We start from the raw sequence: 13,266 nt of genomic DNA, 5'->3' as shown, positions 1-13,266 counted from the left end.
GGATGTCACATCTAATTGTTTCTACCGTTCGATCTGTCTCTGCTTTATTCTTCGCGCATGAGGTGATGCGCTCGCATCGCGTTCCATCCGCGTCGCCTTGTCTTGTCTGTCGGGCCGAGAGGGAGACAACGTAGCGGCCTTCGATTTTTTTGTTTTTGGGCCGGCCTTCGATTTTTGTTTGTTGGGCTTGCTTTAGAATCTGAACAGTCTAACCAGGCTGCTGGAGTCCAGTCGTCACTCTCCACGCCTCTTTTCCTCTCTTCATCTCTTTGTTCTGCCACCATTGTCTTCCTTTTGACTCTATTCCAAGACAGAGACGGCCTGATCCGGTGGGCTTGTGGCGACAGAGGTGGCAGGGGAAGCCGACGGAGTGAGTGTTCATCCCCTCTTCCTTTTCCTCGCATCTAGGGATGTTTGTTTGTTTTGAGGGATGAACATCAAGAACCCGGGGGGCTGCTATATATGCAGCCGGTGAATAGTAACTAGCAATCCCACACGGTTATGTTCATGCCCATGGCTATAGATTTGTTTTTGTGTGTGAATCTGATTGTAGCAGCTAGCATCCCAGTCTGTAGTCTTGAGTCTGTACATCTAAGGATTTCTAGTTTTTTTTTGTGTGAATCTGAATGTAGCAGCTAGCACCCCAGTTTTTTAATCTGAATGTAGCAGCTACCACCGCAGTTTGTAATCTTGAGTCTGTACATCTAGGGATTTTCTAGTTGTAGCACATACAGCATATAGACAGGAGACAAGAGTTTGCCTGCCATTTCTCTCAGAAATTTAAGAGGCATAATACGAGTGGATCAACATTTTCAGTGGCATACATTGACATCCTTCTTTTTTCAGACAGGAATGTCTAATTTTGTGTGTGTGTGTGTCTGTTTGTCGGGAGCATGTGTATTTTTTTTGGATACTTCAAACTTTTCAGACTAAGTGAGGTCTTTTTTATTTCTTAAAAGTTGTGGCATACGGCACAACTCCGGAAATTGAAAGTATAGTAGTAGCAGGCCCAAATGTATAGCTTTTGTTTTTACGAAGCATGTGTGAATTTTACAGATTTTCTGTTAAAATCCTCGTTTGTTTGAAGATATGTGATTTCAAAATCTAGCAAGAGTATTTTCTGATCTATGAGCACTAGAGAAAATTTATGTGATGTGGTAACTGAAACAGATGGTAACTGGGTGGATAAACTCACTGGTGGTGAACCTTTTTTGAAATGAACTTTGTTTCAGTTATATCATAGCAACCTAAACTTTCAGTATAGTCTACTCCAGACTCAACTTATTTTGTAAGTTTTTTAGTCTATAAGAGTTTTAGGTGTCCACTCCTTTCCGAGCAAGATATGAAGTGTACAGTGGGGGCAGTCTTAAGTACCTCTGAACACACCTCCTAGTTTGTTTTTGTACGCCCCCTAGTTCGTTTGTGTGTGTTTGTCGGGGTCCCCAGATGGAAACCGACCATCGACTCGCAACTAGGGGTGTGTTCTCTCGGGCCCTCGGTTGCAAGCCGACCATCGACTCGCAACTAGGTGGTGTGTATGTTTGTCGGTGCCCCCAGTTGCATGTTGACCATTGACTTGCAACTAGGTGTGTGTGTGTGTGTGTGTGTGTGTGTGTGTGTGTGTGTGTGTGTGTGTGTGCGTGTGTTTGTTGTGATCCCCATTTGCATGCTAACCACCGACTCGCAACTAGGGGGTGTGTTTTCTTGGGGGGCCACTTGTAAGTCAACCATCAACTCACAACTAAGGTTGTGTGTGTTTTTGTCGAGGGTCCCCGGTTGCATGTCAACCATCGGCTCGCAACTAGGGGTGTGTGTTTTGTAGAGGGTCCACGGTTCCATGTCGACCAGTGACTCACAACTAGGGGTGTGTGTGTTTTTCCGGGGCCCCCGGTTGTAAGCCGACCATCGACTCACAACTAAGGGTGTGTGTATTTGTCGAGAGTCCACAGTTACAAGCCAAGCATCGACTCGCTACTAAGGGTGTTTGTTTTTGTTTGTCGAGGGTCCCCAGTTGCATGTCAACCATCGACTCGCAACTAGGGATTGTGTGTTTTGTAGTGGCCCCTAGTTAAAAGCCGACCATCGACTCGCAACTAAGGGTGTGTGCGTGTTTGTCAAGAGTCCCCAGTTGCATGTAGACCATCTACTCACAACTAGGAGTATGTGTGCTTGTCGAGGGTCCCTAGTTGCATGTCGACCATCAAGTCGCAACTAAGGGTGTATGTGAAGGAAATATGCCCTAGAGGCAATAATAAAGTTATTATTTATTTCCTTATATCATGATAAATGTTTATTATTCATGCTAGAATTGTATTAACCGGAAACATAATACATGTGTGAATACATAGAAAAACTTAGTGTCACTAGTATGCCTCTACTTGACTAGCTCGTTAATCAAAGATGGTTATGTTTCCTAACCATGAACAAAGTGTTGTTATTTGATTAACGAGGTCACATCATTAGTTGAATGATCTGATTGACATGACCCATTCCATTAGCTTAGCACCCGATCGTTTAGTATGTTGCTATTGCTTTCTTCATAACTTATACATGTTCCTATAACTATGAGATTATGCAACTCCCGTTTACCGGAGGAACACTTTGGGTACTACCAAACGTCACAACGTAACTGGGTGATTATAAAGGAGTACTACAGGTGTCTCCAAAGGTACATGTTGGGTTGGCGTATTTCGAGATTAGGATTTGTCACTCCGATTGTCGGAGAGGTATCTCTGGGCCCTCTCGGTAATGCACATCACATAAGCCTTGCAAGCATTACAACTAATATGTTAGTTGTGAGATGATGTATTACGGAACGAGTAAAGAGACTTGCCGGTAACGAGATTGAACTAGGTATTGGATACCGACGATCGAATCTCGGGCAAGTAACATACCGATGACAAAGGGAACAACGTATGTTGTTATGCGGTCTGACCGACAAAGATCTTCGTAGAATATGTAGGAGCCAATATGGGCATCCAGGTCCCGCTATTGGTTATTGACCGGAGACGTGTTTCGGTCATGTCTATATTGTTCTCGAACCCGTAGGGTCCGCACGCTTAAGGTTACGATGACAGTTATATTATGAGTTCATGCATTTTGATGTACCGAAGGTTGTTCGGAGTCCCGGATGTGATCACGGACATGACGAGGAGTCTCGAAATGGTCGAGACGTAAAGATTGATATATTGGAAGCCTATGTTTGGATATCGGAAGTGTTCCGGGTGAAATCGGGATTTTACCGGAGTACCGGGAGGTTACCGGAACCCCCCGGGAGCCATATGGGCCTTAATGGGCTTTAGTGGAAAGGAGAAAGGGGCAGCCCAAGATGGCCGCGCGCCTCCCCCCTCCCCTAGTCCTATTAGGACTAGGAGAGGGGGTAGGCCCCCCTCTCCCTCTTTCCCCCTCGGGGAATCCTAGTCCAACTAGGATTGGGGGGGGGGAGTCCTACTCCCGGGAGGAATAGGACTCCTCCTGCGCCCTCCTCCTGGCCGGCGGCCCCCTCCCCCATGGCTCCTTTATATACTGAGGCAGAGGCACCCCAAAGAACACACAAGTTGATCCACGTGATCTATTCCTTAGCCATGTGCGGCGCCCCCAGCCACCATAGTCCTCGATAATACTGTAGCGGAGTTTAGGCGAAGCCCTGCTGCTATAGTACATAAAGATCGTCACCACGCCGTCGTGCTGACGGAACTCTTCCCCGACACTTTGCTGGATTGGAGTCCGGGGATCGTCATCGAGCTGAACGTGTGCTCGAACTCGGAGGTGCCGTAGTTTCGGTGCTTGATCGGTTGGATCGCGAAGATGTACGAGTACTTCCTCTACGTTGTGTCAACGCTTCCGCAGTCGGTCTGCGTAGGTACGTAGACAGCATTCTCCCCTCTCGTTGCTATGCATCACCATGATCTTGTGTGTGCGTAGGAAATTTTTTGAAATTACTACGAAACCCAACAGTATGTGTTTGTCGAGGGTCCCTAGTTGCTTGTCCACCATCGACTCGCAACTAGGAGTGTGTGTGTGTGTGTGTGTGTGTTTGTCGGTGCCCCCAGTTGCATGTCAACCATTGACTCACAACTAGGAGTGTTTTTTGTCGAAGAGCCCCCAATTGAGCCGACCATCGACTCGCAACTAAGGGTGTGTCTGTGTTTGTCGACGGTCCCCAGTTGCAAGCCGATCATCGAATCGCAACTAAGGGATGTGTGTGTGTTTGTCGAGGGTCCCCATTGGCAAGCCGACCACAGACTCGCAACTAGGGTGTGTGTGTGTGTGTGTGTTTGTGTATGTGTGTGTGTGTGTGTGTGTCTATGTGTGTTTTGTGGTGATCCCAGTTGCATGTCAACCATGACTCGCAACTAGGGGGTTTGTGTGTTTGTCGAGAGTCCCCAATTGCAAGCTGAGCATCGACTCGCAGCTTGGAGTGTGTGTGTGTGTGTGTGTGTGTGTGTGTGTGTGTGTGTGTGTGTTTGTTGAGAGTCTCCAGTTGCAAGCCGAGCATCGACACGCAACTAAGGTTGTGTGTGTGTGTATGTGTGTTTGTCGAGACTCCCCAGCTGCAAGCTGAGCATTGACTCGCAACTAGGTTTGTGTGTGTTTGTCGAGGGCCCCAATTGCATGTCGACCATCGACTCGCAACTAGGGTGTGTGTGTTTTCTCGTGGCCCCCAGTTGCAAGCCGATCATCGACTCGCAACTAAGTGTGTGTGTGTGTGTGTGTTGAGAGTCTCCAGTTGCAAGCCGAGCATCGACACGCAACTAAGGTAGTGTGTGTGTGTGTTTGTCGAGAGTCCCCAGTTGCAAGCTGAGCATCGACTCGCAAGTAGGTGTGTGTGTGTGTGTGTGCGTGTGTGTCGAGGGCCCCAATTGCATGTCGACCATCGACTCACAACTAGGGTGTGTGTGTGTGTGTGTTCTCGTGGCCCCCAGTTGCAAGCCGGCCATTGACTCGTAACTAAGGGTGTGTGTGTGCGTGTGTGTTTAGAGTCCCCAGTTGCAAGCTGGGCATCGACTCGCAACTAGGTGTGTGTGTGTGTGTGTGTTGAGGGTTCCCAGTTGCATGTCGACCATCGACTCGCAACTAGGGGGTGTGTTTTGTCGTGGCCCCTAGTTGCAAGCCGACCATCGATTCAAAACTAAGGGTGTGTGTGTGTGTGTTTGTGTGTGTCTGTCAAGAGTCCCCAGTTGCAAAGCCGATCATCGACTCGCAACTAGGGGGGTGTTTGTTGAGGGCCCCCAGTTGCTAGTCGACCATCAAACTCGCAACTAGGGGGTGTGTGTGTTTTGTCGTGGCCCCCAGTTGCAAGATGACCATCGACTCGTAACTAAGGATGTGTGTGTGTGTGTTTGTTGAGAGTCCCAAGTTGCAAGCGGACCATCGGCTTGCAACTAGGGGTGTGTTTTTTTGTTTTGGTGAGGGTCCCTAGTTGCATGTTGACCAATGACTCGCAACTAGGGGGTGTTTTTTGGGCCCCCGGTTGCAAGCCGACCATCGACTCGCAAGTAAGGGTGTGTGTGTGTTTGTCGAGAATCCCTATTTGCAAGCCGAGCATCGAATCGCGACTAGGGGTGTGTATTTTTGTTTGTTGAGGGTCCCCAGTTGCATTTCAACCATCGACTCGCCACTAGGGTGTGTGTGTTTTCTCATGGCCCCCGGTTGGAAGCCCACCATCGACTCGCCACTAAGGATGTGTGTGTGTGTGTGTGTGTGTGTGTGTTTTTCGAGAGTCCCCAGTTGCAACTAAGGGTTTGTGCGTGTTTGTCGAGACTCACCAGTTGCAAGTCGAACATCGACTGGCAACTAGGGGGGGTGTGTGTTTTGTTATGGCCCCCTAGTTGCAAGCCAGCCATCGACTCGCAACTAAGGGTGTGTGTGTGTGTTTGTTTGTTGAGGGTCCCCAGTTGCAAGCCGACCATCGACTAGCAACTAGGGGTGTGTGTTTTATTGAGGGTCCCTAGTTGCATGCCAACCATCAACTCGCAACTAGATGTGGTGTGTGTTTGTTTAGGGCCCCCAGTTGCAAGCTGAGCACCGACTCGCAACTAGGGTGTGTGTATTTTTGTTTGTCAATGGTCTCCAGTTGCATGTCAACCATTGACTCGCAACTAGGATGTGTGTGTTTTGTCGTGGCCCCTAGTTAAAAGCCAACCACCGACTTGCGACTAAGGGTGTGTGTGTGTTTTTCAAGAGTCCCCAGTTGCATGTAGACCATCGACTCGCAACTAGGAGTATGTGTATTTTTCGAGGGTCCCCGGTTACATTTACAGACTGATTTTGTTTATTCATACTGATTTTCGTGTTCATCTAAGGTTGATTTTTTGCTTGATTGACGCTGTAAGTCCCCCCTGGTCTGAAATGGCTTTCTCTAGGTTTTGTTTGGTTTCAGTTTGAAATTCTCAGTGGTCAGTCACACGCTTTTGTTTTTCCAGAATGAATTTTGTTGTGATTCAGACATGCAACCCTGGCAGCCACACAATTCCTATTCTAGGGGATTCTATATACTTTTTCTTCTTGTTTTCATTTCTGATTCTAGACATGTATTACTTTTTTTCATTGGCTGGTTCCTCCTACAAGACATGCTTCAGTCTTTTTGGACAACTGCTTGTTGTTTGTCTAATTATGTATGTGCTTGTCACAAGACGATTCAGCTTTTTACAACGGCAATGATACAAGAGATCGTACTAATATGTCACCTGTGGCGGCTTTGATCGGTGAAATCAAGCGCTTACTCGAAGGAGACAGAGAGTTTAATTTTTTTCTTTTGCTATATCCTGTGATCAAAACGTTTTTGCCAGCAACAGGTTTGCCCAGTTGGGGGCGTTCTTCCATTAGTTAGCGATGCTTGCCAAGCTGCGTCGTTATTCTCCACATGGTGCACTAATGTCGGTGGAGCTTGAATAATTCTTTGGTTTTGTGGCTACATGCTAGTTTCAGGCTTGTGAACTACTGTTGGTGGACTTTCCACGAACAAGCATTTTTTTTGTATGCTCCAGTTTCTTTTTTGGTGTTCATCATCAGTGTTTTTTGCATGGTCCCTTTTATTTGGTTGGCCATCTTAAGATTTTAAGGGACATGTATCAGTTTGATATCTGTAACAATTTTTTCTATCAACTCCACTTGGTAAGAATGCTGGGGGCAGTCAGTGGAATCAGCCACACCACCACATACTTTTATGCGATATGGGCTTTTTTGTCTTGTTTTTGCCAGTGACCTCGCGCTTTTTCGCTTGACGTCGCTCTTCGGTTGGCCACTTTTGTTTTTGGTAGCCACACTTTTCGCTTAACAAATCCAGATTGTTTTTCCTAATATCCACTTATGCTTAATTTTTTTGTTTGTTTCTTTTACATGCACAAGAGGTTGCATTATGGCTGGATAATGAAAATAGCTGGGTAGTTTAAGCTATCGATACAAATAGAGTTTTGCGCACTGAGAGTACAACAATTTATTTGTGCTCAGTTGATACTTGACTATCCTTCAAAATTCTTGTTTATCTATTCTTGTTTCTTTTTATAGGGGGATGTAAGCAGAGATACCAACCATCAAAATTCAGAGAGCAACAATATCAATGAAGACCTGGACCAAACTTTTCATGGCAATGTTTCTAAAGTTCAGGCCTCTAACATTGATTTAACAAAACCATATGCATCAGGTAGCATGTTGCTTGATGGTATCAGAAAAATGGTAAATCATTTTTCACCGCAGCAATCTTTTTCATGTTTTCGTGCCTCATTTTTGTTATCATAAGTTCAATATTGTTTGAATATAATCTGTTCTATAAGAGACTTTTTTTTCTTTTTTTATGCAGCTGCAAAAGAGTGATGAAAGGAAACAGAGGAGGAATGTTTTGAAGGAGCAAAGCAGAAAGGTAAATTCTTTTTAATTTCAATTAACATCTTTCACCTACCATGCCATCGTTTTTTATAAGTATTGTGTTATCAGGCCAAGTACTTTTTTGTTTGATAGAGATGAGTTACTAATTTTAACTTTGTCTTTGCTTGATTATCAGAGGTCAAGGGCTCAGATGGGTGTTTGCATAAAGGAAGAGCAAGAAAAAGAACGCCTACTTTTCCTTTGTCTTTTTTTGGCAAGCTTGTTTGACAAGAAAAGTGCACAGACCTAAACTGGCACAAGGCCAACATCTGTTCCCAATCCTTTTATTTACAACAAACAAATTATTTACAAAAAACAATAAACAAACAACTAAGCCCACAAACACAACGCCCAGGCCCAGGAAAGTGGAGGTGGGGGAGGGTCACGGGTGCAGCCCAGACTTGGAAGCGACAAACAAGATGACGAGGCCCGGAGGGAGGAAGCGCAGGATGACAAACAATACACGAGAGAACAAACAGATCGATCGGGAGGGCAATAGAGGGTGACGTCACATCTAGATGTGTCCTAAACAGACATTAAAAATTATACTGCAATAAAAGAAAATTAAAAAAACGGATATTTGATAAAAGAAAATTAAAAAAACGGATATTTGATAAAGGAAAATTAAAAAAACGGATATTTGATAAAAGAAAATTAAAAAAACGGATGGGTGTTTGCATAAAGGAAGAGCAAGAAAAAGAACGCCTACTTTTCCTTTGTCTTTTTTTGGCAAGCTTGTTTGACAAGAAAAGTGCACAGACCTAAACTGGCACAAGGCCAACATCTGTTCCCAATCCTTTTATTTACAACAAACAAATTATTTACAAAAAACAATAAACAAACAACTAAGCCCACAAACACAACGCCCAGGCCCAGGAAAGTGGAGGTGGGGGAGGGTCACGGGTGCAGCCCAGACTTGGAAGCGACAAAAAGATGTGTCCTAAACAGACATTAAAAATTATACTGCAATAAAAGAAAATTAAAAAAACGGATATTTGATAAAAGAAAATTAAAAAAACGGATATTTGATAAAAGAAAATTAAAAAAACGGATATTTGATAAAAGAAAATTAAAAAAACGGATTTTTGTTCGGGATTTTGAACCCTACGTGAATCGAACACACAACCTTCTGATCTGGAGTCAGACGCGCTACCATTGCGCCAAGGATCCGATGTAATGTGTTGCTATAATTAACATTTTTAACACATAGTCTAGGATTTAAATTATAATACAAGAAAAGAAAAAAAGAATCGGATATTTGTTCGGGATTTTGAACCCTACGTGAATCGAACACGCAACCTTCTGATCTGGAGTCAGACGCGCTACCATTGCGCCAAGGATCCGATGTGCTATCTACTACAAACTTACGTATTTATCAGCAGGAGCGTCAGTCTGTGGGAGGACTCCATGGGCCCCCTTCGTGGCTCCAATCTGTCCTAATACGGCCCACTACAAGTAGGATATCATACCTTCGCTGGCATGGGCCATCATTTAGCGTACCGCTGCTGTTAGCACACAGCCCATGTACTTCGGCACCAGTAAAATGCGCTTACTGCTGGCCTCTGGCGGTTGGAGACATCCATCATGAATTGCAAAAGCTGCATGCGCAGCGCAGGCAGCACGCGGGCGGAAGATTCTATTCGGCGCTGCTGCGGCTGTCACCGTCAGCTGTACCTGCACGTTCCACGAGGTCGGTGCGGTGGCCGCCGGAGCCGCGAGGCCCCCACACCACATGCACACAGATGCTACTCTACTCTACTTGCTCATCACAGGGAGAAAAGACCAGAGCAGCAGCAGCAGGCGGCATCAATCAGCGGCCACTGCTGGATCCTGGAGCGGCGTACAGTTTGGCCACGTTTAACAGACAGGCACGCGAGAAGAGATGACCTGGAGTGCATGATACTCACTATTGATGCTCTCGCAAGGAGATGATCGATCTCGTGTCAGCGGAATGTTTTGGGGCAGGGGTTCTCTCGGTTCAGATGCGTGCGTGCGGAGCAAAGGATGTCCCAGGCCGAAGCGGGTGATGTTACTGCTGGTCAGCATGTCAATTCTTCGGTATGGCACCTGGGCCTCATTCGATTTGGAGGATTTCTATAGAAAAAACGTAGGAATAAGGATTTTATACGAAAATTTCCTATAGATGCATTTGGTTTGTAAGAAACGCATACAGGAATTTCATAGGAATATTATTCATTTTCTCTATTTTTGGAGGAATCTACACATCCAGTCAAAACTCATTTTATGCATAGGAACGAGGCAAGACAATTTCTTAAAATGGCAAGTGTCATTTTATCAAATTCTTATACTACTATTAATTCCTACATTTTGATTTTCTCCAAACCGAATAAGGCCCTATACTCCGACGACGGGGATGTGATGACTCTCGTATGCAAAGTTCTTCTATTTGTTGAGAAACAAAATGTCCCATCATGGAACTTCCACGAGTCCGATATATGTCAATTGGTCTGAAAAGGGGGCGGTACATATTGCTAACCTCTTAACAAACTAGCTTAGCACATACTCCAGTGTTGCATCACAAGAAGCTCGAATTGATCTCTCGCCGTCACGCGCAAGGAAGACTTGGAGTCTGTGATGAACTAGCTAGATACAATTACCTCCGTCCAGGTTTACTAGGTTTCCTTTTATTTCGGGCTAAACTTTGACCATAAATTCAACTAATAAAATACAAATTATATGTCACAAAAATTACACTATGAGGAAGCTCTTCCAAATACAAACCCAACAATATTTTTTATCATATAATTTATATTTTGTTAGTTTTATAGATGGTCAAAATTTGACCCAGAATTCGAGGGCTCAATAAACCCAGACTAGCTCATGCAGTCAATGAGTGTCATGTTTATGCATCGCAGATGATCCCCTCACCCGGATTTACAAGGCACAATTCACATGTATTATTAATTCAATTCTTTTAAAATTTAATTGAGTTAACACGAATAAATTATACAATAGAATATATACTTCGGTATAACTATCTAGAGTTATTGTTTATTTTTTCTCTTGATAAACTCACTCAAACTTTTTAAATTTGTCTTTCTTTTAAATGTGGTTCAACCATTTCACTATGGCTTTCTTCCAATTTCTTCCAGGGAATCCGGATCAAAACTTATAAACCTGACTAGGGGAAACAAACTCAACCCATAGTTAATTTAAGCTAGCAAATCTTGCTTTCCGTAGGTAGACATTATTGGGTCAAAAGGATTTTAATTTATGCTAGAACATTATGGATCTTAATTTATACTATCATTTTTTGTAGAAACCGCGCAGAGTGTGACCATAAAATAGTTCATTATATTGTTTTCCTACACTAAAATTTCTTAGGATTCAGTGCTGCTTCTGCAGGAGCTCTCGCTTGGTGCCAACAATCACAAGCCGATTTAGCGTATTTTTGTTGAGCAAGCTGCGGAATAGATTTGGAGAATTTTTGTTGATCAAGCTTTGGAATAAATTTGGAGTATTTTTGTTGATCAAGCATTAGTATATTTAATTTGTGGACCTCGTATCCAGACATCCAGTACTCTTCCGTCGGCACTGGCCGTCACGGTTCGGCCCTTCATGCTGCTCCTCATTTTGTGGAAGATTTGGGATGCTATAAACAAGAAAGCTTTCCAATTTAATTAAATAAGACACTATGAGGACGCGCCGGTTTGTAGCGCGAATTCCTCTCTTCTCGCAATCTGTAACACCCCCCCCCCCCCACACACACACACACACAACCAAGAGCTACTCAAATGTTTAAATGGTTTGAAAATTGAAGCGGATCTCATGCATCAATTTATCTACCATGAAAAAAATAATTTTTTAAAATTAATATTTGTTTTGATTTTTTTCCGCAAAAAAAAGTAGGATGGATGCAGATGAGCTGGACTCAAAAATGGATTATCGAGCAAAATGCTGCTAGTACTACACTCAATGTACTAGTACCCCGTGAAATTTAAAATCCGTCACCCTCTATCGGCTGGACTGCCGAAGCTGGCGGCCGTCGCACGGCGCGGAGTCAAACGCCGAACCGACATATGCATGCCCTCATAAACACACACAATCAAGTCCATCCACAAATAATCAATCCGCTAAGTACGCGCAGCTGATAAGCTAGCCATGCATGCACTGGCAGTTTAAGCGGTTGCGCCGTCGCATTCGGCCGAAGAAACAACGTCGCCACCGGCCGCTGCGCCGTCGACGTCCTGCCGTCGTGAGAGAGCAGGAAAAACGCGGTGGCTTCACCGTCAATCCTCACCCAATCTCTCCCTTTTCGGCTTTTCCCCGTGGATCGGGGATTCTCCCATTTTCCGTCCACTCAACAAAACACGCCGCATGGCAGGACAAAACTAACACCCGCAGAACTCAAAAGGATCGATCGAGCCGGTCTCGGGTTAAAAACTTGCACCGAAGGGCGTTGGCCACTGGCGCTTGCTTTCCGTAGATTAATCTGGAGCTGTCGTCAATAATTGGGTGATCATCCTGCACATGGGGGGTGGGAACGCCGGTTGCCAGGTCGGATTGCAGCTCCCGGGGGCTGCGTCGTCTTTTTACTCTGTGTGGTCCGAGTTGTCAAAAAAGAAAAAGAAAAACACACACTCTGTGTGGCCCGAGGCGCATAGTAGCCCGCTGATTAGGCAAACCCAGCAAGCATATGCATTGTTACATGTGTACATGTGCGTATGTCTTAAGTTTTGTATGCAGTATCTGTGGTGTCTGTCTCTCTTTGTATGTACGTGTATTTTAGGAGACAAGATACTGATCGCATCCCTTATACTTATATATATATATATATATATATATATATATATAGGGAAAATCCATCCTACCACCCGGTGGTAGTTACCCCACATGTCTCATATATTATCATGTGGTACTATATATACTATTTTATTATTTTAAATATGTTCATATACTATATCTAAGATATTTCAAAGCAAGTTACATGAAAAAATTGTATATGAGCCCATAGTTTTTGTTATATTTGTAAAATACGTACATATTTGTACGTAAAAATGAGCATACTCAAAAAATGATACATACTACCTAAAAATTAGTATATATACTACCTAATAATTGTTATATACTACATACTAGATGTACATACTCTTGGTTTTGATAGATACTATATACAACATACAAAACGCAAGTGGTGATAACTACCACTGCTTGTAGAAAATATATATATATATATATATATATATATATATATATATATATATATATATATATATATAGTGTTATTATTCTTCACCCAATGTGCAGAATAAGTTATTCTTCATCCGAGGTAATCTTACGATCATTTCATAATTAAATTACGTTTGGAATTCAAATAGTTACATTTCTATTGATTCACTACGTAAAATTTGACATAAGAAAATAAAAATATAGGTCATA

At 43.8% G+C, this 13,266-nt stretch overlaps 1 long non-coding RNA gene and 2 other non-coding genes across 3 annotated transcripts; 1 reads left to right on the top strand and 2 right to left on the bottom strand.

Annotated features, from left to right (window-relative positions):
- Window positions 1-240: 240 nt before the first annotated feature.
- On the top strand, window positions 241-8,173 carry LOC123153554 (uncharacterized). The gene is made up of 4 exons (XR_006476533.1): window positions 241-370; window positions 7,510-7,677; window positions 7,802-7,861; window positions 8,003-8,173. It is a non-coding gene; the product is annotated as an uncharacterized lncRNA (long non-coding RNA).
- A 791-nt stretch (window positions 8,174-8,964) lies between these two features.
- Window positions 8,965-9,036, bottom strand: TRNAW-CCA (transfer RNA tryptophan (anticodon CCA)). Its single transcript has one exon. It is a non-coding gene; the product is annotated as a tRNA-Trp (tRNA).
- Window positions 9,037-9,137: 101 nt separating this feature from the next.
- TRNAW-CCA (transfer RNA tryptophan (anticodon CCA)) lies at window positions 9,138-9,209 on the bottom strand. The gene has a single exon. It is a non-coding gene; the product is annotated as a tRNA-Trp (tRNA).
- Window positions 9,210-13,266: the final 4,057 nt, after the last annotated feature.

This window comes from Triticum aestivum, chromosome 7A (genome assembly GCF_018294505.1).
Source record: "Triticum aestivum cultivar Chinese Spring chromosome 7A, IWGSC CS RefSeq v2.1, whole genome shotgun sequence".
Classification (NCBI taxonomy): domain Eukaryota; kingdom Viridiplantae; phylum Streptophyta; class Magnoliopsida; order Poales; family Poaceae; genus Triticum; species Triticum aestivum.
The sequence above is the reverse complement of the archived record's forward strand: the minus strand, read 5'-3'. Positions and strand labels throughout refer to the sequence as shown.